A 27,033-nucleotide genomic window follows, 5' to 3' on the forward strand; every position below is an offset into this window, starting at 1 on the left:
TTTCTCATAGATATGTATTTTTTTCGTTTTGCAATAACTGTATTCATTCTATAATCTTGAAAATTCTTGGCTTTTTATAAGGTTTAAGATGATCTGTTCAACAGTAAGATGAATTAGACTTTTATATTTTAATTGTATCGGAATAAGACCTAATGAAAATGATTTGTTATATAAAAATGAGAAAAGCAAGGCACTGCTGAGAGTTGAACTCAGAATCTCCTGTTTACTAGACAGGCGCTTTAACTAGCTAAGCCACAGCACCCACTTGATTCTTAATTTTGAAACACTTTTCTTTATGGTGTTCAAGAGAATATTGCTTTTTCACTTTCATATTCTTTTCTAAGTCCACACACTTCTCCACTCAAACACTTAAGATGAATGACGACTCTTCACTTATTCAAAAACACCTCTCTAATTTGAATTTTACCCTATTCATATCATTTTAAAATATACCTTGCTGAAGAATGTATTAGTTGAATTCAAAAATAGAGTGATCATTCATCTCTATCTTGTTCTTTGTCATTTTCTTTTCCCTATTTCAGTCAATGCATTCCTACAAAAATCCTCACAATACCAAGCATTTTATTTAATTTTTAAGATAACTTATTCTAAAGTTCATAGAACCAGATGTTTATTCTTAAATTGTATTCAACACTTGTTTGATGAAAATTATTTGGAAAGCATGGAGAAAACAATTAGGTGCTGCTGAGAATTGAACTCAGGATTTCCTGTTTACTAGACAGGCGCTTTAACCAGCTAAGCCACAGCACCCACTTGATTCTTAATTTTGAAACACTTTTCTTTATGGTGTTCAAGAGAATATTGCTTTTTCCCTTTCATATTCTTTTCTAAGTTCACACACTTCTCCACTCAAACACTTAAGATGAATGAAGACTCTTCACTTATTCAAAAACACCTCTCTAATTTGAAGTTTACCCTATTCATATCATTTTAAACTTTACCTTGCTGAAGAATGGATTAGTTGAATTCAACAATAGAGTGATCATTCACCTCTATCTTGTTCTTTGTCATTTTCTTTTCCCTATTTCAGTCAATGCATTCCTACAAAAATCTTCACAATACCAAGCATTTTATTTAATTTTTAAGATAACTTATTCTAAAGTTCATAGAACCAGATGTTTATTCTTAAATTGTATTCAACACTTGTTTGATGAAAATTATTCGGAAAGCATGGAGAAAACAGTTAGGTGCTGCTGGGAATTGAACTCAGGATTTCCTGTTTACGAGACAGGCGCTTTAACCACTAAGCCACAGCACCAACGTTAATAGTAAAAAATGCATAAATAATTTATTGTTGATGATGAAAATGTGTTTTCTGCTATAAATTCTTCTTTATATGTATTGTAATCTTAAACACGAAAAGATACTCAATCACTACGCTGGATTAATATGTTTTAATAAACAGGTACTCTCATAAAACCCAATTTCATTTCTTGAATTCTTTACAATTTTTTTTCATGAAGGTATTAATATTGCTCAAATCTAGGTAGAAATGTAATCTACCTCTTTCTCATAGATATGTATTTTTTTCATTTTGCAATAACAGTATTCATTCTATAATCTTGAAAATACTTGGGTTTTTATAAGGTTTAAGATGATCTGTTCAACAGTAAGATGAATCAGACTTTTATATTTTAATTGTATTGGAATAATACCTAATGAAAATGAATTGTTATATTACAATGAGCAAAGCAAGGCACTGCTGAGAGTTTAACTCAGGATCTCCTTTTTACTAGACAAGCGCTTTAACCAGCTAAGCCACAGCACCCACTTGATTCTTAATTTTGAAACACTTTTCTTTATGGTGTTCAAGAGAATATTGCTTTTTCACTTTCATATTCTTTTCTAAGTTCACACACTTCTCTACTCAAACACTTAAGATGAATGAAGACTCTTCACTTATTCAAAAACACCTATCTAATTTGAAGTTTACCCTATTCATATCATTTTAAAATATACCTTGCTGAAGAATGGATTAGTTGAATTCAACAATAGAGTGACCATTCACCTCTATCTTGTTCTTTGTCATTTTCTTTTCCCTATTTCAGTCAATGCATTCCTACAAAAATCTTCACAATACCAATCAGCTTATTTAATTGTTAAGATAACTTATTCTAAAGTTCATAGAACCAGATGTTTATTCTTAAATTGTATTCAACATGTGTTTGATGAAAATTATTCGGAAAGCATGGAGAAAACAGTTAGGTGCTGCTGAGATTTGAACCCAGGATTTCCTGTTTACGAGACAGGCGTTTTAACCACTAAGCCACAGCACCAACGTTAACAGTAAAAAATGCATAAATAATTTATTGTTGATGATGAAAATGTGTTTTCTGCTATAAATTCTTCTTTATATGTATTGTAATCTTAAACACGAAAAGATACTCAATCACTACGCAAGGATTAATATGTTTTAATAAACAGGTACTCTTATAAAACCCAATTTCATTTTTTTAATTCTTTACAATTTTTTTCATGAAGGTATTAATATTGCTCAAATCTAGGTAGAAATTTCATCTACTTCTTTCTCATAGATATGTATTTTTTTCATTTTGCAATAACTGTATTCATTCTATAATCTTGACAATTCTTGGCTTTTTATAAGGTTTAAGATGATCTGTTCAACAGTAAGATGAATCAGACTTTTATATTTTAATTGTATCGGAATAAGACCTAATGAAAATGATGTGTTATATAAAAATGAGAAAAGCAAGGCACTGCTGAGAGTTGAACTCAGGATTTCCTGTTTACTAGACAGGCGCTTTAACTAGCTAAGCCACAGCACCCACTTGATTCTTAATTTTGAAACACTTTTCTTTATGGTGTTCAAGAGAATATTGCTTTTTCACTTTCATATTCTTTTCTAAGTCCACACACTTCTCCACTCAAACACTTAAGATGAATGAAGACTCTTCACTTATTCAAAAACACCTCTCTAATTTGAATTTTACCCTATTCATATCATTTTAAAATATACCTTGCTGAAGAATGTATTAGTTGAATTCAAAAATAGAGTGATCATTCACCTCTATCTTGTTCTTTGTCATTTTCTTTTCCCTATTTCAGTCAATGCATTCCTACAAAAATCTTCACAATACCAAGCATTTTATTTAATTTTTAAGATAACTTATTCTAAAGTTCATAGAACCAGATGTTTATTCTTAAATTGTATTCAACACTTGTTTGATGAAAATTATTTGGAAAGCATGGAGAAAACAATTAGGTGCTGCTGAGAATTGAACTCAGGATTTCCTGTTTACTAGACAGGCGCTTTAACCAGCTAAGCCACGGCACCCACTTGATTCTTAATTTTGAAACACTTTTCTTTATGGTGTTCAAGAGAATATTGCTTTTTCCCTTTCATATTCTTTTCTAAGTTCACACACTTCTCCACTCAAACACTTAAGATGAATGAAGACTCTTCACGTATTCAAAAACACCTCTCTAATTTGAAGTTTACCCTATTCATATCATTTTAAACTTTACCTTGCTGAAGAATGGATTAGTTGAATTCAACAATAGAGTGATCATTCACCTCTATCTTGTTCTTTGTCATTTTCTTTTCCCTATTTCAGTCAATGCATTCCTACAAAAATCTTCACAATACCAAGCATTTTATTTAATTTTTAAGATAACTTATTCTAAAGTTCATAGAACCAGATGTTTATTCTTAAATTGTATTCAACACTTGTTTGATGAAAATTATTCGGAAAGCATGGAGAAAACAGTTAGGTGCTGCTGAGAATTGAACTCAGGATTTCCTGTTTACGAGACAGGCGCTTTAACCACTAAGCCACAGCACCAACGTTAATAGTAAAAAATGCATAAATAATTTATTGTTGATGATGAAAATGTGTTTTCTGCTATAAATTCTTTTTTATATGTATTGTAATCTTAAACACGAATAGATACTCAATCACTACGCTGGATTAATATGTTTTAATAAACAGGTACTCTTATAAAACCCAATTTCATTTCTTGAATTCTTTACAATTTTTTTTCATGAAGGTATTAATATTGCTCAAATCTAGGTAGAAATTTAATCTACCTCTTTCTCATAGATATGTATTTTTTTCATTTTGCAATAACAGTATTCATTCTATAATCTTGAAAATACTTGGGTTTTTATAAGGTTTAAGATGATCTGTTCAACAGTAAGATGAATCAGACTTTTATATTTTAATTGTATTGGAATAAGACCTAATGAAAATGAATTGTTATATTACAATGAGCAAAGCAAGGCACTGCTGAGAGTTTAACTCAGGATCTCCTTTTTACTAGACAGGCGCTTTAACCAGCTAAGCCACAGCAACCACTTGATTCTTAATTTTGAAACACTTTTCTTTATGGTGTTCAAGAGAATATTGCTTTTTCACTTTCATATTCTTTTCTAAGTTCACACACTTCTCTACTGAAACACTTGAGATGAATGAAGACTCTTCACTTATTCAAAAACACCTATCTAATTTGAAGTTTACCCTATTCATATCATTTTAAAATATACCTTGCTGAAGAATGGATTAGTTGAATTCAACAATAGAGTGATCATTCACCTCTATCTTGTTCTTTGTCATTTTCTTTTCCCTATTTCAGTCAATGCATTCCTACAAAAATCTTCACAATACCAATCATTTTATTTAATTGTTAAGATAACTTATTCTAAAGTTCATAGAACCAGATGTTTATTCTTAAATTGTATTCAACATGTGTTTGATGAGAATTATTCGGAAAGCATGGAGAAAACAGTTAGGTGCTGCTGAGATTTGAACTCAGGATTTCCTGTTTACGAGACAGGTGCTTTAACCACTAAGCCACAGCACCAACGTTAATAGTAAAAAATGCATAAATAATTTATTGTTGATGATGAAAATGTGTTTTCTGCTATAAATTCTTGTTTATATGTATTGTAATCTTAAACACGAAAAGATACTCAATCACTACGCAAGGATTAATATGTTTTAATAAACAGGTACTCTTATAAAACCCAATTTCATTTCTTGAATTCTTTACAATTTTATTCATGAAGGTATTAATATTGCTCAAATCTAGGTAGAAATTTCATCTAAGTCTTTCTCATAGATATGTAGTTTTTTTCATTTTGCAATAACAGTATTCATTCTATAATCTTAAAAATACTTGGGTTTTTATGAGGTTTAAGATGATCTTTTTAACAGTAAGATGAATCAGACTTTTATATTTAAATTGTATCGGAATAAGACCTAATGAAAATGATTTGTTATATAACAATGAGAAAAGCAAGGCGCTGCTGAGAGTTGATCTCAGGATCTCCCGTTTACTAGGCAGGCGCTTCAACCAGCTAAGCCACAGCACCCACTTGATTCTTAATTTTGAAACACTTTTCTTTATGGTGTTCAAGGGAATATTGCTTTTTCACTTTCATATTCTTTTCTAAGTTCACACACTTCTCTACTCAGACACTTAAGATGAATGAAGACTCTTCACTTATTCAAAAACACCTCTCTAATTTGAAGTTTACCCTATTCATATCAATTTAAAATATACCTTGCTAAAGAATGGATTAGTTGAATTCAACGATAGAGTGATCATTCACCTCTATCTTGTTCTTTGTCATTTTCTTTTCCCTATTTCAGTCAATGCATTCCTACAAAAATCTTCACAATACCAAGCATTTTATTTAATTTTTAAGATAACTTATTCTAAAGTTCATAGAACCAGATGTTTATTCTTAAATTGTATTCAACATTTGTTTGATGAAAATTATTCGGAAAGCATGGAGAAAACGGTTAGGTGCTGCTGAGAATTGAACTCAGGATTTACTGGTTACGAGACAGGCGCTTTAACCACTAAGCCACAGCACCAACGTTAATAGAAAAAAATGCATAAATAATTTATTGTTGATGATGAAAATGTGTTTTCTGCTATAAATTCTTCTTTATATGTATTGTAATCTTAAACACGAAAAGATACTCAATCACTACGCAAGGATTAATATGTTTTAATAAACAGGTACTCTTATAAAACCCAATTTCATTTCTTGAATTCTTTACAATTTTATTCATGAAGGTATTAATATTGCTCAAATCTAGGTAGAAATTTCATCTACGTCTTTCTCATAGATATGTATTTTTTTCATTTTGCAATAACAGTATTCATTCTATAATCTTGAAAATACTTGGGTTTTTATAAGGTTTAAGATGATCTTTTAAACAGTAAGATGAATCAGACTTTTATATTTTAATTGTATCGGAATAAGACCTAATGAAAATGATTTGTTATATAACAATGAGAAAAGCAAGGCGCTGCTGAGAGTTGAACTCAGGATCTCCTGTCTACTAGACAGGCGCTTTAACCAGCTAAGCCACAGCACCCAAATGATTCTTAATTTTGAAACACTTTTCTTTATGGTGTTCAAGAGAATATTGCTTTTTCACTTTCATATTCTTTTCTAAGTTCACACACTTCTCTACTCAAACACTTAAGATGAATGGAGACTCTTCATTTATTCAAAAACACCTCTCTAATTTGAAGTTTACCCTATTCATATCATTTTAAACTATACCTTGCTGAAGAATGGATTAGTTGAATTCAACAATAGAGTGATTATTCACCTCTATCTTGTTCTTTGTCATTTTCTTTTTCCTATTTCAGTCAATGCATTCCTACAAAAATCTTCACAATACCAATCATTTTATTTAATTTTTAAGATAACTTATTCTAAAGTTCATAGAACCAGATGTTTATTCTTAAATTGTATTCAACATGTGTTTGATGAAAATTATTCGGAAAGCATGCAGAAAACAGTTAGGTGCTGCTGAGATTTGAACTCAGGATTTCCTGTTTACGAGACAGGCGTTTTAACCACTAAGCCACAGCACCAACGTTAATAGCAAAAAATGCATTAATAATTTATTGTTGATGATGAAAATGTGTTTTCTGCTATAAATTCTTCTTTATATGTATTGTAATCTTAAACACGAAAAGATACTCAATCACTACGCAAGGATTAATATGTTTTAATAACCAGGTACTCTTATAAAACCCAATTTCATTTCTTGAATTCTTTACAATTTTTTTCATGAAGGTATTAATATTGCTCAAATCTAGGTAGAAATTTCATCTACTTCTTTCTCATAGATATGTATTTTTTTCATTTTGCAATAACTGTATTCATTCTATAATCTTGAAAATTCTTGGCTTTTTATAAGGTTTAAGATGATCTGTTCAACAGTAAGATGAATCAGACTTTTATATTTTAATTGTATCGGAATAAGACCTAATGAAAATGATTTGTTATATAAAAATGAGAAAAGCAAGGCACTGCTGAGAGTTGAACTCAGGATCTCCTGTTTACTGGACAGGCGCTTTAACCAGCTAAGCCACAGAACCCACTTGATTCTTAATTTTGAAACACTTTTCTTTATGGTGTTCAAGAGAATATTGCTTTTTCACTTTCATATTCTTTTCTAAGTCCACACACTTTATTTATTTATTTATTTGGTGATTTATAAAGCGCCTGGTGACCCGGAGGCATTCTTCTCCACTCAAACACTTAAGATGAATGAAGACTCTTCACTTATTCAAAAACACCTCTCTAATTTGAATTTTACCCTATTCATATCATTTTAAAATATACCTTGCTGAAGAATGGATTAGTTGAATTCAAAAATAGAGTGATCATTCACCTCTATCTTGTTCTTTGTCATTTTCTTTTCCCTATTTCAGTCAATGCATTCCTACAAAAATCTTCACAATACCAAGCATTTTATTTAATTTTTAAGATAACTTATTCTAAAGTTCATAGAACCAGATGTTTATTCTTAAATTGTATTCAACACTTGTTTGATGAAAATTATTTGGAAAGCATGGAGAAAACAATTAGGTGCTGCTGAGATTTGAACTCAGGATTTCCTGTTTACGAGACAGGAGCTTTAACAACTAAGCCACAGCTCCAACGGTAATAGTAAAAAAATGCATAAATCATTTATTGTTGATGATGAAAATGTGTTTTCTGCTATAAATTCTTCTTTATATGTATTGTAATCTTAAACACGAAAAGATACTCAATCACTACGCAAGGATTAATATGTTTTAATAAACAGGTACTCTTATAAAACCCAATTTCATTTCTTGAATTCTTTACAATTTTATTCATGAAGGTATTAATATTGCTCAAATCTAGGTAGAAATTTCATCTACGTCTTTCTCATAGATATGTAGTTTTTTTCATTTTGCAATAACAGTATTCATTCTATAATCTTGAATATACTTGGGTTTTTATAAGGATTAAGATGATCTTTTCAACAGTAAGATGAATCAGACTTTTATATTTTAATTGTATCGGAATAAGACCTAATGAAAATGATTTGGTATATAACAATGAGAAAAGCAAGGCGCTGCTGAGAGTTGAACTCAGGATCTCCTGTTTACTAGACAGGCGCTTTAACCAGCTAAGCCACAGCACCCACTTGATTCTTAGTTTTGAAACACTTTTCTTTATGGTGTTCAAGAGAATATTGCTTTTTCACTTTCATATTCTTTTCTAAGTTCACACACTTCTCTACTCAAACACTTAAGATGAATGAAGACTCTTCATTTATTCAAAAACACCTCTCTAATTTGAAGTTTACCCTATTCATATCATTTTAAACTATACCTTGCTGAAGAATGGATTAGTTGAATTCAACAATAGAGTGATCATTCACCTCTATCTTGTTCTTTGTCATTTTCTTTTCCCTATTTCAGTCAATGCATTCCTACAAAAATCTTCACAATACCAATTATTTAATTTAATTTTTAAGATAACTTATTCTAAAGTTCATAGAACCAGATGTTTATTCTTAAATTGTATTCAACATGTGTTTGATGAAAATTATTCGGAAAGCATGGAGAAAACAGTTAGGTGCTGCTGAGATTTGAACTCAGGATTTCCTGTTTACGAGACAGGCGTTTTAAACACTAAGCCACAGCACCAACGTTAATAGTAAAAAATGCATAAATAATTTATTGTTGATGATGAAAATGTGTTTTCTGCTATAAATTCTTCTTTATATGTATTGTAATCTTAAACACGAAAAGATACTCAATCACTACGCAAGGATTAATATGTTTTAATAAACAGGTACTCTTATAAAACCCAATTTCATTTCTTGAATTCTTTACAATTTTATTCATGAAGGTATTAATATTGCTCAAATCTAGGTAGAAATTTCATCTACGTCTTTCTCATAGATATGTAGTTTTTTTCATTTTGCAATAACAGTATTCATTCTATAATCTTGAATATACTTGGGTTTTTATAAGGATTAAGATGATCTTTTCAACAGTAAGATGAATCAGACTTTTATATTTTAATTGTATCGGAATAAGACCTAATGAAAATGATTTGGTATATAACAATGAGAAAAGCAAGGCGCTGCTGAGAGTTGAACTCAGGATCTCCTGTTTACTAGACAGGCGCTTTAACCAGCTAAGCCACAGCACCCACTTGATTCTTAGTTTTGAAACACTTTTCTTTATGGTGTTCAAGAGAATATTGCTTTTTCACTTTCATATTCTTTTCTAAGTTCACACACTTCTCTACTCAAACACTTAAGATGAATGAAGACTCTTCATTTATTCAAAAACACCTCTCTAATTTGAAGTTTACCCTATTCATATCATTTTAAACTATACCTTGCTGAAGAATGGATTAGTTGAATTCAACAATAGAGTGATCATTCACCTCTATCTTCTTCTTTGTCATTTTCTTTTCCCTATTTCAGTCAATGCATTACTACAAAAATCTTCACAATACCAATTATTTAATTTAATTTTTAAGATAACTTATTCTAAAGTTTATAGAACCAGATGTTTATTCTTAAATTGTATTCAACATGTGTTTGATGAAAATTATTCGGAAAGCATGGAGAAAACAGTTAGGTGCTGCTGAGATTTGAACTCAGGATTTCCTGTTTACGAGACAGGTGTTTTAAACACTAAGCCACAGCACCAACGTTAACTGTAAAAAATGCATAAATAATTTATTGTTGATGATGAAAATGTGTTTTCTGGTATAACTTCTTCTTTATATGTATTGTAATCTTAAACACGAAAGATACTCAATCACTACGCAAGGATTAATATGTTTTAATAACCAGGTACTCTTATAAAACCCAATTTCATTTCTTGAATTCTTTACAATTTTTTTCATGAAGGTATTAATATTGCTCAAATCTAGGTAGAAATTTCATCTACTTCTTTCTCATAGATATGTATTTTTTCATTTTGCAATAACTGTATTCATTCTATAATCTTGAAAATTCTTGGCTTTTTATAAGGTTTAAGATGATCTGTTCAACAGTAAGATGAATCAGACTTTTATATTTTAATTGTATCGGAATAAGACCTAATGAAAATGATTTGTTATATAAAAATGAGAAAAGCAAGGCACTGCTGAGAGTTGAACTCAGGATCTCCTGTTTACTGGACAGGCGCTTTAACCAGCTAAGCCACAGCACCCACTTGATTCTTAATTTTGAAACACTTTTCTTTATGGTGTTCAAGAGAATATTGCTTTTTCACTTTCATATTCTTTTCTAAATCCACACACTTCTCCACTCAAACACTTAAGATGAATGAAGACTCTTCACTTATTCAAAAACACCTCTCTAATTTGAATTTTACCCTATTCATATAATTTTAAAATATACCTTGCTGAAGAATGGATTAGTTGAATTCAAAAATAGAGTGATCATTCACCTCTATCTTGTTCTTTGTCATTTTCTTTTCCCTATTTCAGTCATTGCATTCCTACAAAAATCTTCACAATACTAAGCATTTTATTTAATTTTTAAGATAACTTATTCTAAAGTTCATAGAACCAAATGTTTATTCTTAAATTGTATTCAACACTTGTTTGATGAAAATTATTTGGAAAGCATGGAGAAAACAATTAGGTGCTGCTGAGATTTGAACTTAGGATTTCCTGTTTACGAGACAGGCGCTTTAACCACTAAGCCACAGCACCAACGTTAATAGTAAAAAATGCATAAATAATTTATTGTTGATGATGAAAATGTGTTTTCTGCTATAAATTCTTGTTTATATGTATTGTAATCTTAAACACGAAAAGATACTCAATCACTACGCAAGGATTAATATGTTTTAATAAACAGGTACTCTTATAAAACCCAATTTCATTTCTTGAATTCTTTACAATTTTATTCATGAAGGTATTAATATTGCTCAAATCTAGGTAGAAATTTCATCTACGTCTTTCTCATAGATATGTAGTTTTTTTCATTTTGCAATAACAGTATTCATTCTATAATCTTGAAAATACTTGGGTTTTTATAAGGTTTAAGATGATCTTTTTAACAGTAAAATAAGTCAGACTTTTATATTTAAATTGTATCGGAATAAGACCTAATGAAAATGATTTGTTATATCAAAATGAGAAAAGCAAGGCACTGCTGAGAGTTGAACTCAGGATCTCCTGTTTACTAGACAGGCGATTTAACCAGCTAAGCCACAGCACCCAGTTGATTCTTAGTTTTGAAACACTTTTCTTTATGGTGTTCAAGAGAATATTGCTTTTTCACTTTCATATTCTTTTCTAAGTTCACACACTTCTCTACTCAAACACTTAAGATGAATGAAGACTCTTCATTTATTCAAAAACACCTCTCGAATTTGAAGTTTACCCTATTCATATCATTTTAAACTATACCTTGCTGAAGAATGGATTAGTTGAATTCAACAACAGAGTGATCATTCACCTCTATCTTGTTCTTTGTCATTTTCTTTTCCCTATTTCAGTCAATGCATTCCTACAAAAATCTTCACAATACCAAGCATTTTATTTAATTTTTAAGATAACTTATTCTAAAGTTCATAGAACCAGATGTTTATTCTTAAATTGTATTCAACACTTGTTTGATGAAAATATTCGGAAAGCATGGAGAAAACAGTTAGGTGCTGCTGAGATTTGAACTCAGGATTTCCTGTTTACGAGACAGGTGCTTTAACCACTAAGCCACAGCACCAACGTTAATAGTAACAAATGCATAAATAATTTATTGTTGATGATGAAAATGTGTTTTCTGCTATAAATTCTTGTTTATATGTATTGTAATCTTAAACACGAAAAGATACTCAATCACTACGCAAGGATTAATATGTTTTAATAAACAGGTACTCTTATAAAACCCAATTTCATTTCTTGAATTCTTTACAATTTTATTCATGAAGGTATTAATATTGCTCAAATCTAGGTAGAAATTTCATCTACGTCTTTCTCATAGATATGTAGTTTTTTTCATTTTGCAATAACAGTAATCATTCTATAATCTTGAAAATACTTGGGTTTTTATAAGGTTTAAGATGATCTTTTTAACAGTAAGATGAATCAGACTTTTATATTTAAATTGTATCGGAATAAGACCTAATGAAAATGATTTGTTATATTACAATGAGCAAAGCAAGGCACTGCTGAGAGTTTAACTCAGGATCTCCTGTTTACTAGACAGGCGCTTTAACCAGCTAAGCCACAGCACCCACTTGATTCTTAATTTTGAAACACTTTTCTTTATGGTGTTCAAGAGAATATTGCTTTTTCACTTTCATATTCTTTTCTAAGTTCACACACTTCTCTACTCAAACACTTAAGATGAATGAAGACTCTTCACTTATTCAAAAACACCTATCTAATTTGAAGTTTACCCTATTCATATCATTTTAAAATATACCTTGCTAAAGAATGGATTAGTTGAATTCAACAATAGAGTGATCATTCACCTCTATCTTGTTCTTTGTCATTTTCTTTTCCCTATTTCAGTCAATGCATTCCTACAAAAATCTTCACAATACCAATCATTTTATTTAATTGTTAAGATAACTTATTCTAAAGTTCATAGAACCAGATGTTTATTCTTAAATTGTATTCAACATGTGTTTGATGAAAATTATTCGGAAAGCATGGAGAAAACAGTTAGGTGCTGCTGAGATTTGAACTCAAGATTTCCTGTTTACGAGACAGGCACTTTAACCACTAAGCCACAGCACCAACGTTAATAGTAAAAAATGCATAAATAATTTATTGTTGATGATGAAAATGTGTTTTCTGCTATAAATTCTTGTTTATATGTATTGTAATCTTAAACACGAAAAGATACTCAATCACTACGCAAGGATTAGTATGTTTTAATAAACAGGTACTCTTATAAAACCCAATTTCATTTCTTGAATTCTTTACAATTGTATTCATGAAGGTATTAATATTGCTCAAATCTAGGTAGAAATTTCATCTACGTCTTTCTCATAGATATGTATTTTTTTTCATTTTGCAATAACAGTATTCATTCTATAATCTTGAAAATACTTGGGTTTTTATGAGGTTTAAGATGATCTTTTTAACAGTAAGATGAATCAGACTTTTATATTTAAATTGTATCGGAATAAGACCTAATGAAAATGATTTGTTATATAACAATGAGAAAAGCAAGGCGCTGCTGAGAGTTGATCTCAGGATCTCCCGTTTACTAGGCAGGCGCTTCAACCAGCCAAGCCACAGCACCCACTTGATTCTTAATTTTGAAACACTTTTCTTTATGGTGTTCAAGGGAATATTGCTTTTTCACTTTCATATTCTTTTCTAAGTTCACACACTTCTCTACTCAAACACTTAAGATGAATGAAGACTCTTCACTTCTTCAAAAACACCTCTCTAATTTGAAGTTTACCCTATTCATATCAATTTAAAATATACCTTGCTAAAGAATGGATTAGTTGAATTCAACGATAGAGTGATCATTCACCTCTATCTTGTTCTTTGTCATTTTCTTTTCCCTATTTCAGTCAATGCATTCCTACAAAAATCTTCACAATACCAAGCATTTTATTTAATTTTTAAGATAACTTATTCTAAAGTTCATAGAACCAGATGTTTATTCTTAAATTGTATTCAACACTTGTTTGATGAAAATTATTCGGAAAGCATGGAGAAAACAGTTAGGTGCTGCTGAGAATTGAACTCAGGATTTACTGGTTACGAGACAGGCGCTTTAACCACTAAGCCACAGCACCAACGTTAATAGTAAAAAATGCATAAATAATTTATTGTTGATGATGAAAATGTGTTTTCTGCTATAAATTCTTCTTTATATGTATTGTAATCTTAAACACGAAAAGATACTCAATCACTACGCAAGGATTAATATGTTTTAATAAACAGGTACTCTTATAAAACCCAATTTCATTTCTTGAATTCTTTACAATTTTTTTTCATGAAGGTATTAATATTGCTCAAATCTAGGTAGAAATTTAATCTACCTCTTTCTCATAGATATGTATTTTTTTCATTTTGCAATAACAGTATTCATTCTATAATCTTGAAAATACTTGGGTTTTTATAAGGATTAAGATGATCTTTTCAACAGTAAGATGAATCAGACTTTTATATTTTAATTGTATCGGAATAAGACCTAATGAAAATGATTTGGTATATAACAATGAGAAAAGCAAGGCGCTGCTGAGAGTTGAACTCAGGATCTCCTGTTTACTAGACAGGCGCTTTAACCAGCTAAGCCACAGCACCCACTTGATTCTTAGTTTTGAAACACTTTTCTTTATGGTGTTCAAGAGAATATTGCTTTTTCACTTTCATATTCTTTTCTAAGTTCACACACTTCTCTACTCAAACACTTAAGATGAATGAAGACTCTTCACTTATTCAAAAACACCTATCTAATTTGAAGTTTACCCTATTCATATCATTTTAAAATATACCTTGCTAAAGAATGGATTAGTTGAATTCAACAATAGAGTGATCATTCACCTCTATCTTGTTCTTTGTCATTTTCTTTTCCCTATTTCAGTCAATGCATTCCTACAAAAATCTTCACAATACCAATCATTTTATTTAATTGTTAAGATAACTTATTCTAAAGTTCATAGAACCAGATGTTTATTCTTAAATTGTATTCAACTTGTGTTTGATGAAAATTATTCGGAAAGCATGGAGAAAACAGTTAGGTGCTGCTGAGATTTGAACTCAGGATTTCCTGTTTACGAGACAGGCGCTTTAACCACTAAGCCACAGCACCAACGTTAATAGTAAAAAATGCTTAAATAATTTATTGTTGATGATGAAAATGTGTTTTCTGCTATAAATTCTTGTTTATATGTATTGTAATCTTAAACACGAAAAGATACTCAATCACTACGCAAGGATTAATATGTTTTAATAAACAGGTACTCTTATAAAACCCAATTTCATTTCTTGAATTCTTTACAATTTTATTCATGAAGGTATTAATATTGCTCAAATCTAGGTAGAAATTTCATCTACGTCTTTCTCATAGATATGTAGTTTTTTTCATTTTGCAATAACAGTATTCATTCTATAATCTTGAAAATACTTGGGTTTTTATAAGGTTTAAGATGATCTTTTTAACAGTAAGATGAATCAGACTTTTATATTTAAATTGTATCGGAATAAGACCTAATGAAAATGATTTGTTATATAACAATGAGAAAAGCAAGGCGCTGCTGAGAGTTGATCTCAGGATCTCCCGTTTACTAATCATCATCGTTTACTAAACCAGCTAAGCCACAGCACCCACTTGATTCTTAATTATGAAACACTTTTCTTTATGGTGTTCAAGGGAATATTGCTTTTTCACTTTCATATTCTTTTTTAAGTTCACACACTTCTCTACTCAAACACTTAAGATGAATGAAGACTCTTCACTTATTCAAAAACACCTCTCTAATTTGAAGTTTACCCTATTCATATCATTTTAAACTATACCTTGCTGAAGAATTGATTAGTTGAATTCAACAATAGAGTGATCATTCACCTCTATCTTGTTCTTTGTCATTTTCTTTTCCCTATTTCAGTCAATGCATTCCTACAAAAATCTTCACAATACCAAGCATTTTATTTAATTTTTAAGATAACTTATTCTAAAGTTCATAGAACCAGATGTTTATTCTTAAATTGTATTCAACACTTATTTGATGAAAAATATTCGGAAAGCATGGAGAAAACAGTTAGGTGCTGCTGAGAATTGAACTCAGGATTTCCTGGTTACGAGACAGGCGCTTTAACTACTAAACCACAGCACCAATGTTAATAGTAAAAAATGCATAAATAATTTATTGTTGATGATGAAAATGTGTTTTCTGCTATAAATTCTTCTTTATATGTATTGTAATCTTAAACACGAAAAGATACTCAATCACTACGCAAGGATTAATATGTTTTAATAACCAGGTACTCTTATAACACCCAATTTCATTTCTTGAATTCTTTACAATTTTTTTCATGAAGGTATTAATATTGCTCAAATCTAGGTAGAAATTTCATCTACGTCTTTCTCATAGATATGTATTTTTTTCATTTTGCAATAACAGTATTCATTCTATAATCTTGAAAATACTTGGGTTTTTATAAGGTTTAAGATGATCTTTTCAACAGTAAGATGAATCAGACTTTTATATTTTAATTGTATCGGAATAAGACCTAATGAAAATGATTTGTTATATAACAATGAGAAAACCAAGGAGCTGCTGAGAGTTGAACTCAGGATCTCCTGTTTACTAGACAGGCGCTTTAACCAGCTAAGCCACAGCACCCATTTGATTCTTAGTTTTGAAACACTTTTCTTTATGGTGTTCAAGAGAATATAGCTTTTTCACTTTCATATTCTTTTCTAAGTTCACACACTTCTCTACTCAAACACTTGAGATGAATGAAGACTCTTCATTTATTCAAAAACACCTCTCTAATTTGAAGTTTACCCTATTCTTATCATTTTAAACTATACCTTGCTGAAGAATGGATTAGTTGAATTCAACAATAGAGTGATCATTCACCTCTATCTTGTTCTTTGTCATTTTCTTTTCCCTATTTCAGTCAATGCATTCCTACAAAAATCTTCACAATACCAATCATTTTATTTTATTTTTAAGATAACTTATTCTAAAGTTCATAGAACCAGATGTTTATTCTTAAATTGTATTCAACATGTGTTTGATGAAAATTATTCGGAAAGCATGGAGAAAACAGTTAGGTGCTGCTGAGATTTGAACTCAGGATTTCCTGTTTACGAGACAGGCGTTTTAAACACTAAGCCACAGCACCAACGTTAATAGTAAAAAATGCATAAATAATTTATTGTTGATGATGAAAATGTATTTTCCGCTATAAATTCTTCTTTATATGTATTGTAATCTTAAACACGAAAAGATACTCAATCACTACGCAAGGATTAATATGTTTTAATAACCAGGTACTCTTATAAAACCCAATTTCATTTCTTGAATTCTTTACAATTTTTTTCATGAAGGTATTAATATTGCTCAAATCTAGGTAGAAATTTCATCTACGTCTTTCTCATAGATATGTATTTTTTTCATTTTGCAATAACAGTATTCATTCTATAATCTTGAAAATACTTGGGTTTTTTAAGGTTTAAGATGATCTTTTCAACAGTAAGATGAATCAGACTTTTATATTTTAATTGTATCGGAATAAGACCTAATGAAAATGATTTGTTATATAACAATGAGAAAAGCAAGACACTGCTGAGAGTTGAACTCAGGATCTCCTGGTTACTAGACAGGTGCTTTAACGAGCTAAGCCACAGCACCCACTTGATTCTTAATTTTGAAAAATTTTCTTTATGGTGTTCAAGAGAATATTGCTTTTTCACTTTCATATTCTTTTCTAAGTTCACACACTTCTCTACTCAAACACTTAAGATGAATGAAGACTCTTCACTTATTCAAAAACACCTCTCTAATTTGAAGTTTACCCTATTCATATCATTTTAAAATATACCTTGCTGAAGAATGGATTAGTTGAATTCAACAATAAAGTGATCATTCAACTCTATCTTGTTCTTTGTCATTTTCTTTTCTCTATTTCAGTCAATGCATTCCTACAAAAATCTTCACAATACCAATCATTTTATTTAATTTTTAAGATAACTTATTCTAAAGTTCATAGAACCAGATGTTTATTCTTAAATTGTATTCAACATGTGTTTGATGAAAATTATTCGGAAAGCATGGAGAAAACAGTTAGGTGCTGCTGAGATTTGAACTCAGGATTTCCTGTTTACGAGACAGGCGTTTTAACCACTAAGCCACAGCACCAACGTTAATAATAAAAAATGCATCAATAATTTATTGTTGATGATGAAAATGTGTTTTCTGCTATAAATTCTTCTTTATATGTATTGTAATCTTAAACACGAAAAGATAGTCAATCACTACGCAAGGATTAATATGTTTTAATAAACAGGTACTCTTATAAAACTCAATTTCATTTCTTGAATTCTTTACAATTTTTTTTTCATAAAGGTATTACTATTGCTCCAATCTAGGTAGAAATTTCATCTACGTCTTTCTCATAGATATGTATTTTTTTCATTTTGCAAAAACAGTAATCATTCTATAATCTTGAAAATACTTGGGTTTTTATAAGGTTTAAGATGATCTGTTCAACAGTAAGATGAATCAGACTTTTATATTTTAATTGTATCGGAATAAGACCAAATGAAAATGATTTGTTAAATAACAATGAGAAAAGCAAGACACTGCTGATAGTTGAACTCAGGATCTCGTGTTTACTAGACAGGTGCTTTAACGAGCTAAGCCACAGCACCCACTTGATTCTTAATTTTGAAAAATTTTCTTTATGGTGTTCAAGAGAATATTGCTTTTTCAGTTTCATATTCTTTTCTAAGTTCACACACTTCTCTACTCAAACACTTAAGATGAATGAAGACTCTTCACTTATTCAAAAACACCTCTCTAATTTGAATTTAACCCTATTCATATCATTTTAAAATATACCTTGCTGAAGAATGGATTAGTTGAATTCAAAAATAGAGTGATCATTCACCTCTATCTTGTTCTTTGTCATTTTCTTTTCCCTATTTCAGTCAATGCATTCCTACAAAAATCTTCACAATACTAAGCATTTTATTTAATTTTTAAGATAACTTATTCTAAAGTTCATAGAACCAGATGTTTATTCTTAAATTGTATTCAACACTTGTTTGATGAAAATTATTTGGAAAGCATGGAGAAAACAATTAGGTGCTGCTGATATTTGAACTCAGGATTTCATGTTTACAAGACAGGAGCTTTAACCACTAAGCCACAGCACCAACAGTAATAGTAAAAAAATGCATAAATCATTTATTGTTGATGATGAAAATGTGTTTTCTGCTATAAATTCTTCTTTATATGTATTGTAATCTTAAACACGAAAAGATACTCAATCACTACGCAAGGATTAATATGTTTTAATAAACAGGTACTCTTATAAAACTCAATTTTATTTCTTGAATTCTTTACAATTTTTTTTCATAAAGGTATTACTATTGCTCCAATCTAGGTAGAAATTTCATCTACGTCTTTCTCATAGATATGTATTTTTTTCATTTTGCAATAACAGTAATCATTCTATAATCTTGAAAATACTTGGGTTTTTATAAGGTTTAAGATGATCTGTTCAACAGTAAGATGAATCAGACTTTTATATTTTAATTGTATCGGAATAAGACCAAATTAAAATGATTTGTTAAATAACAATGAGAAAAGCAAGACACTGCTGAGAGTTGAACTCAGGATCTCCTGTTTACTAGACAGGTGCTTTAACGAGCTAAGCCACAGCACCCACTTGATTCTTAATTTTGAAAAATTTTCTTTATGGTGTTCAAGAGAATATTGCTTTTTCACTTTCATATTCTTTTCTAAGTTCACACACTTCTCTACTCAAACACTTAAGATGAATGAAGACTCTTCACTTATTCAAAAACACCTCTCTAAATTGAAGTTTACCCTATTCATATCATTTTAAAATATACCTTGCTGAAGAATGGATTAGTTGAATTCAACAATAGAGTGATCATTCACCTCTATCTTGTTCTTTGTCATTTTCTTTTCCCTATTTCAGTCAATGCATTCCTACAAAAATCTTCACAATACCAAGCATTTTATTTAATTTTTAAGATAAATTATTCTAAAGTTCATAGAACCAGATGTTTATTCTTAAATTGTATTCAACACTTGTTTGATAAAAATTATTAGGAAAGCATGGAGAAAACAGTTAGGTGCTGCTGAGATTTTAACTCAGGATTTCCTGTTTACGAGACAGTCGCTTTAACCAACAAGCCACAGCACCAACGTTAATAGTAAAAAATGCATAATTAATTTATTGTTGATGATGAAAATGTGTTTTCTGCTATAAATTCTTCTTTATATGTATTGTAATCTTAAACAGGAAAAGATACTCAATCACTACGCAAGGATTAATATGTTTTAATAAACAGGTACTCTTATAAAACCTAATTTCATTTCCTGAATTCTTTACAACTTTTTTTCATGAAGGTATTAATATTGCTCAAATCTAGGTAGAAATTTCATCTACGTCTTTCTCATAGATATGTCGTTTTTTTCATTTTGCAATAACAGTATTCATTCTATAACCTTGAAAATACTTGGGTTTTTATAAGGTTTAAGATGATCTGTTCAACGGTAAGATGAATCAGACTTTTAATATTTTAATTGTATCGGAATAAGACCTAATGAAAATGATTTGTTAAATAACAATGAGAAAAGCAAGATACTGCTGAGAGTTGACCTCAGGATCTCCTGTTTACTAGACAGGCGCTTTAACCAGCTAAGCCACAGCACCCACTTGATTATTAGTTTTGAAACACTTTTCTTTATGGTGTTCAAGAGAATATTGCTTTTTCACTTTCATATTCTTTTCTAAGTTCACACACTTCTCTACTCAAACACTTAAGATGAATGAAGACTCTTCACTTATTCAAAAACACCTCTCTAATTTGAAGTTTACCCTATTCATATCATTTTAAAATATACCTTGCTGAAGAATGGATTAGTTGAATTCAACAATAGAGTGATCATTCACCTCTATCTTGTTCTTTGTCATTTTCTTTTCCCTATTTCAGTCAATGCATTCCTACAACAATCTTCACAATACTAAGCATTTTATTTAATTTTTAAGATAACTTATTCTAAAGTTCATAGAACCAGATGTTTATTCTTAAATTGTATTCAACACTTGTTTGATGAAAATTATTCGGAAAGCATGGAGAAAACAGTTAGGTGCTGCTGAGATTTGAACTCAGGATTTCCTGTTTATGAGACAGGCGCTTTAACCACTAAGCCACAGCGCCAACTTTAACAGTAAAAAATGCATGAATAATTTATTGTTGATGATGAAAATGTGTTTCCTGCTATAAATTCTTCTTTATATGTGTTGTAATCTTAAACACGAAAAGATACACAATCACTACGCAAGGATTAATATGTTTTAATAAACAGGTACTCTTATAAAACTCAATTTCATTTCTTGAATTCTTTACAATTTTTTTTCATAAAGGTATTACTATTGCTCCAATCTAGGTAGAAATTTCATCTACGTCTTTCTCATAGATATGTATTTTTTTCATTTTGCAATAACAGTAATCATTCTATAATCTTGAAAATACTTGGGTTTTTATAAGGTTTAAGATGATCTGTTCAACAGTAAGATGAATCAGACTTTTATATTTTAATTGTATCGGAATAAGACCAAATGAAAATGATTTGTTAAATAACAATGAGAAAAGCAAGACACTGCTGAGAGTTGAACTCAGGATCTCCTGTTTACTAGACAGGTGCTTTAACGAGCTAAGCCACAGCACCAACTTGATTCTTAATTTTGAAAAATTTTCTTTATGGTGTTCAAGAGAATATTGCTTTTTCAGTTTCATATTCTTTTCTAAGTTCACACACTTCTCTACTCAAACACAAGATGAATGAAGACTCTTCACTTATTCAAAAACACCTCTCTAATTTGAAGTTTACCCTATTCATATCATTTTAAAATATACCTTGCTAAAGAATGGATTAGTTGAATTCAACAATAGAGTGATCATTCACCTCTATCTTGTTCTTTGTCATTTTCTTTTCCCTATTTCAGTCAATGCATTCCTACAAAAATCTTCACAATCCCAAGCATTTTATTTAATTTTTAAGATAACTTATTCTAAAGTTCATAGAACCAGATGTTTATTCTTAAATTGTATTCAACACTTGTTTGATGAAAATTATTTGGAAAGCATGGAGAACACAGTTAGGTGCTGCTGAGATTTTAACTCAGGATTTCATGTTTACGAGACAGGAGCTTTAACCACTAAGCCACAGCACCAACGGTAATAGTAAAAAAATGCATAAATCATTTATTGTTGATGATGAAAATGTGTTTTCTGCTATAAATTCTTCTTTATATGTATTGTAATCTTAAACACGAAAAGATACTCAATCACTACGCAAGGATTAATATGTTTTAATAAACAGGTACTCTTATAAAACTCAATTTCATTTCTTGAATTCTTTACAATTTTTTTTCATAAAGGTCTTACTATTGCTCCAATCTAGGTAGAAATTTCATCTACGTCTTTCTCATAGATATGTATTTTTTTCATTTTGCAATAACAGTAATCATTCTATAATCTTTAAAATACTTGGGTTTTTATAAGGTTTAAGATGATCTGTTCAACAGTAAGATGAATCAGACTTTTATATTTTAATTGTATCGGAATAAGACCAAATGAAAATGATTTGTTAAATAACAATGAGAAAAGCAAGACACTGCTGAGAGTTGAACTCAGGATCTCCTGTTTACTAGACAGGTGCTTTAACGAGCTAAGCCACAGCACCCACTTGATTCTTAATTTTGAAAAATTTTCTTTATGGTGTTCAAAAGAATATTGCTTTTTCACTTTCATATTCATTTCTAAGTTCACACACTTCTCTACTCAAACACTTAACATGAATGAAGACTCTTCACTTATTCAAAAACACCTCTCTAAATTGAAGTTTACCCTATTCATATCATTTTAAAATATACCTTGCTGAAGAATGGATTAGTTGAATTCAACAATAGAGTGATCATTCACCTCTATCTTGTTCTTTGTCATTTTCTTTTCTCTATTTCAGTCAATGCATTCCTACAAAAATCTTCACAATACCAATCATTTTATTTAATTTTTAAGATAACTTATTCTAAAGTTCATAGAACCAGATGTTTATTCTTAAATTGTATTCAACATGTGTTTGATGAAAATTATTCGGAAAGCATGGAGAAAACAGTTAGGTGCTGATGAGATTTGAACTCAGGATTTCCTGTTTACGAGACAGGCGTTTTAACCACTAAGCCACAGCACCAACGTTTATAGTAAAAAATGCATAAATCATTTATTGTTGATGATGAAAATGTGTTTTCTGCTATAAATTCTTCTTTATATGTATTGTAATCTTAAACACGAAAAGATACTCAACCACTACGCAAGGATTAATATGTTTTAATAAACAGGTACTCTTATAAAACTCAATTTCATTTCTTGAATTCTTTACAATTTTTTTTCATAAAGGTCTTACTATTGCTCCAATCTAGGTAGAAATTTCATCTACGTCTTTCTCATAGATATGTATTTTTTTCATTTTGCAATAACAGTAATCATTCTATAATCTTTAAAATACTTGGGTTTTTATAAGGTTTAAGATGATCTGTTCAACAGTAAGATGAATCAGACTTTTATATTTTAATTGTATCGGAATAAGACCAAATGAATATGATTTGTTAAATAACAATAAGAAAAGCAAGACACTGCTGAGAGTTGAACTCAGGATCTCCTGTTTACTAGACAGGTGCTTTAACGAGCTAAGCCACAGCACCCACTTGGTTCTTAATTTTGAAAAAATTTCTTTATGGTGTTCAAAAGAATATTGCTTTTTCACTTTCATATTCTTTTCTAAGTTCACACACTTCTCTACTCAAACACTTAAGATGAATGAAGACTCTTCACTTATTCAAAAAACACCTCTCTAATTTGAAGTTTACCCTATTCATATCATTTTAAAATATACCTTGCTGAAGAATGGATTAGTTGAATTCAACAATAGAGTGATCATTCACCTCTATCTTGTTCTTTGTCATTTTCTTTTCCCTATTTCAGTCAATGCATTCCTACAAAAATCTTCACAATACCAAGCATTTTATTTAATTTTTAAGATAACTTATTCTAAAGTTCATAGAACCAGATGTTTATTCTTAAATTGTATTCAACACTTGTTTGATGAAAATTATTCGGAAAGCATGGAGAAAACAGTTAGGTGCTGCTGAGATTTTAACTCAGGATTTCCTGTTTACGAGACAGTCGCTTTAACCACCAAGCCACAGCACCAACGTTAATAGTAAAAATTGCATAAATAATTTATTGTTGATGATGAAAATGTGTTTTCTGCTATAAATTCTTCTTTATATGTATTGTAATCTTAAACAGGAAAAGATACTCAATCACTACGCAAGGATTAATATGTTTTAATAAACAGGTACTCTTATAAAACCTAATTTCATTTCCTGAATTCTTTACAACTTTTTTTCATGAAGGTATTAATATTGCTCAAATCTAGGTAGAAATTTCATCTACGTCTTTCTCATAGATATGTCGTTTTTTTCATTTTGCAATAACAGTATTCATTCTATAATCTTGAAAATACTTGGGTTTTTATACGGTTTAAGATGATCTGTTCAACAGTAAGATGAATCAGACTTTTAATATTTTAATTGTATCGGAATAAGATCTAATGAAAATGATTTGTTAAATAACAATGAGAAAAGCAAGATACTGCTGAGAGTTGACCTCAGGATCTCCTGTTAACTAGACAGGCGCTTTAACCAGCTAAGCCACAGCACCCACTTGATTCTTAGTTTTGAAACACTTTTCTTTATGGTGTTCAAGAGAATATTGCTTTTTCACTTTCATATTCTTTTCTAAGTTCACACACTTCTCTACTCAAACACTTAAGATGAATGAAGACTCTTCACTTATTCAAAAACACCTCTCTAATTTGAAGTTTACCCTATTCATATCATTTTAAAATATACCTTGCTGAAGAATGGATTAGTTGAATTCAACAATAGAGTGATCATTCACCTCTATCTTGTTCTTTGTCATTTTCTTTTCCCTATTTCAGTCAATGCATTCCTACAAAAATCTTCACAATACCAAGCATTTTATTTAATTTTTAAGATAACTTATTCTAAAGTTCATAGAACCAGATGTTTATTCTTAAATTGTATTCAACACTTGTTTGATGAAAATTATTCGGAAAGCATGGAGAAAACAGTTAGGTGCTGCTGAGATTTGAACTCAGGATTTCCTGTTTATGAGACAGGCACTTTAACCACTAAGCCACAGCGCCAACTTTAACAGTAAAAAATGCATGAATAATTTATTGTTGATGATGAAAATGTGTTTCCTGCTATAAATTCTTCTTTATATGTATTGTAATCTTAAACATGAAAAGATACACAATCACTATGCAAGGATTAATATGTTTTAATAAACAGGTACTCTTATAAAACTCAATTTCATTTCTTGAATTCTTTACAATTTTTTTTTCATAAAGGTATTACTATTGCTCCAATCTAGGTAGAAATTTCATCTACGTCTTTCTCATAGATATGTATTTTTTTCATTTTGCAATAACAGTAATCATTCTATAATCTTGAAAATACTTGGGTTTTTATAAGGTTTAAGATGATCTGTTCAACAGTAAGATGAATCTGACTTTTATATTTTAATTGTATCGGAATAAGACCAAATGAAAATTATTTGTTAAATAACAATGAGAAAAGCAAGACACTGCTGAGAGTTGAACTCAGGATCTCCTGTTTACTAGACAGGTGCTTTAACAAGCTAAGCCACAGCACCAACTTGATTCTTAATTTTGAAACGATTTTCTTTATGGTGTTCAAGAGAATATTGCTTTTTCACTTTCATATTCTTTTCTAAGTTCACACACTTCTCTACTCAAACACAAGATGAATGAAGACTCTTCACTTATTCAAAAACACCTCTCTAATTTGAAGTTTACCCTATTCATATCATTTTAAAATATACCTTGCTAAAGAATGGATTAGTTGAATTCAACAATAGAGTGATCATTCACCTCTATCTTGTTCTTTGTCATTTTCTTTTCCCTATTTCAGTCAATGCATTCCTACAAAAATCTTCACAATACCAGGCATTTTATTAAATTTTTAAGATAACTTATTCTAAAGTTCATAGAACCAGATGTTTATTCTTAAATTGTATTCAACACTTGTTTGATGAAAATTATTCATAAAGCATGGAGAAAACAGTTAGGTGCTGCTGAGATTTTAACTCAGGATTTCCTGTTTACGAGACAGTCGCTTAAACCACCAAGCCACAGCACCAACGTTAATAGTAAAAAATGCATAATTAATTTATTGTTGATGATGAAAATGTGTTTTCTGCTATAAATTCTTCTTTATATGTATTGTAATCTTAAACAGGAAAAGATACTCAATCACTATGCAAGGATTAATATGTTTTGATAAACAGGTACTCTTATAAAACCTAATTTCATTTCTTGAATTCTTTACAATTTTTTTCATGAAGGTATTACTATTGCTCAAATCTAGGTAGAAATTTCATCTACGTCTTTCTCATAGATATGTCCTTTTTTTCATTTTGCAATAACAGTATTCATTCTATAATCTTGAAAATACTTGGGTTTTTATAAGGTTTAAGATGATCTGTTCAACAGTAAGATGAATCAGACTTTTAATATTTTAATTGTATCGGAATAAGACCTAATGAAAATGATTTGTTAAATAACAATGAGAAAAGCAAGATACTGCTGAGAGTTGAACTCAGGATCTCCTGTTTACTAGACAGGCGCTTTAACCAGCTAAGCCACAGCACCCACTTGATTCTTAGTTTTGAAACACTTTTCTTTATGGTGTTCAAGACAATATTGCTTTTTCACTTTCATATTCTTTTCTAAGTTCACACACTTCTCTACTCAAACACTTAAGATGAATGAAGACTCTTCACTTATTCAAAAACACCTCTCTAATTTGAAGTTGACCCTATTCATATCATTTTAAAATATACCTTGCTGAAGAATGGATTAGTTGAATTCAACAATAGA

At 29.9% G+C, this 27,033-nt stretch overlaps 18 non-coding genes across 18 annotated transcripts; all 18 read right to left on the reverse strand.

Moving 5' to 3' along the window:
- Positions 1-697: 697 nt before the first annotated feature.
- Positions 698-771, reverse strand: TRNAT-AGU (transfer RNA threonine (anticodon AGU)). Its single transcript has one exon. It is a non-coding gene; the product is annotated as a tRNA-Thr (tRNA).
- Positions 772-1,206: 435 nt separating this feature from the next.
- TRNAT-CGU (transfer RNA threonine (anticodon CGU)) lies at positions 1,207-1,279 on the reverse strand. Its single transcript has one exon. It is a non-coding gene; the product is annotated as a tRNA-Thr (tRNA).
- Positions 1,280-3,242: 1,963 nt separating this feature from the next.
- TRNAT-AGU (transfer RNA threonine (anticodon AGU)) lies at positions 3,243-3,316 on the reverse strand. The gene has a single exon. It is a non-coding gene; the product is annotated as a tRNA-Thr (tRNA).
- Positions 3,317-3,751: 435 nt separating this feature from the next.
- TRNAT-CGU (transfer RNA threonine (anticodon CGU)) lies at positions 3,752-3,824 on the reverse strand. Its single transcript has one exon. It is a non-coding gene; the product is annotated as a tRNA-Thr (tRNA).
- A 945-nt stretch (positions 3,825-4,769) lies between these two features.
- Positions 4,770-4,842, reverse strand: TRNAT-CGU (transfer RNA threonine (anticodon CGU)). Its single transcript has one exon. It is a non-coding gene; the product is annotated as a tRNA-Thr (tRNA).
- Positions 4,843-6,806: 1,964 nt separating this feature from the next.
- TRNAT-CGU (transfer RNA threonine (anticodon CGU)) lies at positions 6,807-6,879 on the reverse strand. Its single transcript has one exon. It is a non-coding gene; the product is annotated as a tRNA-Thr (tRNA).
- A 1,512-nt stretch (positions 6,880-8,391) lies between these two features.
- Positions 8,392-8,465, reverse strand: TRNAT-AGU (transfer RNA threonine (anticodon AGU)). Its single transcript has one exon. It is a non-coding gene; the product is annotated as a tRNA-Thr (tRNA).
- A 945-nt stretch (positions 8,466-9,410) lies between these two features.
- On the reverse strand, positions 9,411-9,484 carry TRNAT-AGU (transfer RNA threonine (anticodon AGU)). Its single transcript has one exon. It is a non-coding gene; the product is annotated as a tRNA-Thr (tRNA).
- A 942-nt stretch (positions 9,485-10,426) lies between these two features.
- Positions 10,427-10,500, reverse strand: TRNAT-AGU (transfer RNA threonine (anticodon AGU)). The gene has a single exon. It is a non-coding gene; the product is annotated as a tRNA-Thr (tRNA).
- A 1,453-nt stretch (positions 10,501-11,953) lies between these two features.
- On the reverse strand, positions 11,954-12,026 carry TRNAT-CGU (transfer RNA threonine (anticodon CGU)). Its single transcript has one exon. It is a non-coding gene; the product is annotated as a tRNA-Thr (tRNA).
- Positions 12,027-14,501: 2,475 nt separating this feature from the next.
- Positions 14,502-14,575, reverse strand: TRNAT-AGU (transfer RNA threonine (anticodon AGU)). The gene has a single exon. It is a non-coding gene; the product is annotated as a tRNA-Thr (tRNA).
- A 435-nt stretch (positions 14,576-15,010) lies between these two features.
- Positions 15,011-15,083, reverse strand: TRNAT-CGU (transfer RNA threonine (anticodon CGU)). Its single transcript has one exon. It is a non-coding gene; the product is annotated as a tRNA-Thr (tRNA).
- A 1,460-nt stretch (positions 15,084-16,543) lies between these two features.
- Positions 16,544-16,617, reverse strand: TRNAT-AGU (transfer RNA threonine (anticodon AGU)). The gene has a single exon. It is a non-coding gene; the product is annotated as a tRNA-Thr (tRNA).
- A 1,451-nt stretch (positions 16,618-18,068) lies between these two features.
- On the reverse strand, positions 18,069-18,141 carry TRNAT-CGU (transfer RNA threonine (anticodon CGU)). The gene has a single exon. It is a non-coding gene; the product is annotated as a tRNA-Thr (tRNA).
- A 946-nt stretch (positions 18,142-19,087) lies between these two features.
- TRNAT-UGU (transfer RNA threonine (anticodon UGU)) lies at positions 19,088-19,160 on the reverse strand. The gene has a single exon. It is a non-coding gene; the product is annotated as a tRNA-Thr (tRNA).
- Positions 19,161-21,127: 1,967 nt separating this feature from the next.
- TRNAM-CAU (transfer RNA methionine (anticodon CAU)) lies at positions 21,128-21,200 on the reverse strand. The gene has a single exon. It is a non-coding gene; the product is annotated as a tRNA-Met (tRNA).
- Positions 21,201-25,202: 4,002 nt separating this feature from the next.
- TRNAM-CAU (transfer RNA methionine (anticodon CAU)) lies at positions 25,203-25,275 on the reverse strand. The gene has a single exon. It is a non-coding gene; the product is annotated as a tRNA-Met (tRNA).
- Positions 25,276-26,731: 1,456 nt separating this feature from the next.
- On the reverse strand, positions 26,732-26,805 carry TRNAT-AGU (transfer RNA threonine (anticodon AGU)). The gene has a single exon. It is a non-coding gene; the product is annotated as a tRNA-Thr (tRNA).
- Between the last annotated feature and the right edge of the window lie 228 nt (positions 26,806-27,033).

This window comes from Lissotriton vulgaris, chromosome 12 (genome assembly GCF_964263255.1).
Source record: "Lissotriton vulgaris chromosome 12, aLisVul1.2, whole genome shotgun sequence".
In the NCBI taxonomy this organism is placed as follows: domain Eukaryota; kingdom Metazoa; phylum Chordata; class Amphibia; order Caudata; family Salamandridae; genus Lissotriton; species Lissotriton vulgaris.